Source organism: Dendrobium catenatum, unplaced genomic scaffold (genome assembly GCF_001605985.2).
Source record: "Dendrobium catenatum unplaced genomic scaffold, ASM160598v2 fragScaff_scaffold_156, whole genome shotgun sequence".
NCBI classification, from domain to species: Eukaryota; Viridiplantae; Streptophyta; class Magnoliopsida; order Asparagales; family Orchidaceae; genus Dendrobium; species Dendrobium catenatum.
The window spans coordinates 3,300,618-3,301,965 of NW_021318618.1; positions in this window are offsets into that span (position 1 = coordinate 3,300,618).

Below are 1,348 nucleotides of genomic sequence, written 5' to 3' on the forward strand. Positions count from 1 at the left end.
GATTCCTGATCAACCTCAATCTCCTGCTCCCTTGCCCTGACATGAAAATATCAACCACATATAATGAGCTTTACAAAGCCCAGCAGGTCACCTAATACCTGTAACTGAAATCAAAGCACGGTACTGCTATCAATATGCATGTCAGCCAATCAAATCCATAACAGTCAATGGTCAATGAGTCTATGCAATACGGAAATCAATAGTCAATGAAATCAATAGTCGATGCTGCGATAGAAGAATCGATAAATCAACTCAATAAGAATTTGTACATAGAAGAAAATCAATCGATCAATCAAGTCAATCGTTTCGAATCAATCAATCAAATCAATACTATCTATTCAATGAAATCAATTAGAAAAGCAATACAATAAAGTTCAATCCATACTAGCAATGAATCAAATGCAGCAAGTTAATATTGTGCAGAAGCAATAATATCAATGAATCTATAAGCAATAATTAGTGTATCTATAGTATCCATGTCCATAGCATCAATGAATCAATAAATCCATCCATATCAATATCTATGCTCAGTAGTATCAATGCTCAGCGATCAATCAATAAAATTGATGAAATCGTACGATACAGCAAAATCCATAAATTCGATCAAATCAATAAAGCAGTAAATCCATATGTCAAGACTGTACACATGCACTTCAATACAATAATACTGAACAAGTACAATCACTGGCTATTTTGCTGTTTAGAATCCATATTGCAGTTGTAGATATCCATACGTTGGTTTCAATAAGAGTCGTCACTCTGTGCCCGTCGGCTGCCCGTCGGCACAATAAACTCCTTATAACTCCCAATCGTTATATCAATGATCAATGGTTTAAAGGAAAGCCCGTCGGCCCACCATCCTGTACAGGTCAATTCAATCTCCAACCAACGTTCAACCAGGCTTGTCTTACAGTATTCAATAGTCAATTCAATAGTCAATATAAGAACAATGTAGAGCAATCATATCAACATTCATATGCGTATCTATTCAATTCATCAATCTCAAAAAAATCAGAAATCGTATGAAATTTCGGCAGCGTAACGACAGTCTATCAAATTTACACAAAAATCTTACAAAATCATAATTCACCAAATTTTAATAGAATGTTCACAACAATAATATAAGACTATTATTCTACTGCATCAATATCAATAAACATCCTGATATTTTTCTATTCGAACAAAATCGCGTAGAACCCAAAATAATCGGTGAAATCGTTCCAGAAAACAATCAAATCGTGTAGAATATTCGTTTCTATAACATATTAAAAGTTGTGCGGTGAAAGTTGTGTCAATATAAACCCGGGTCCATTTTTCGATCACAAAAACACAAAACAGTGCACAATAC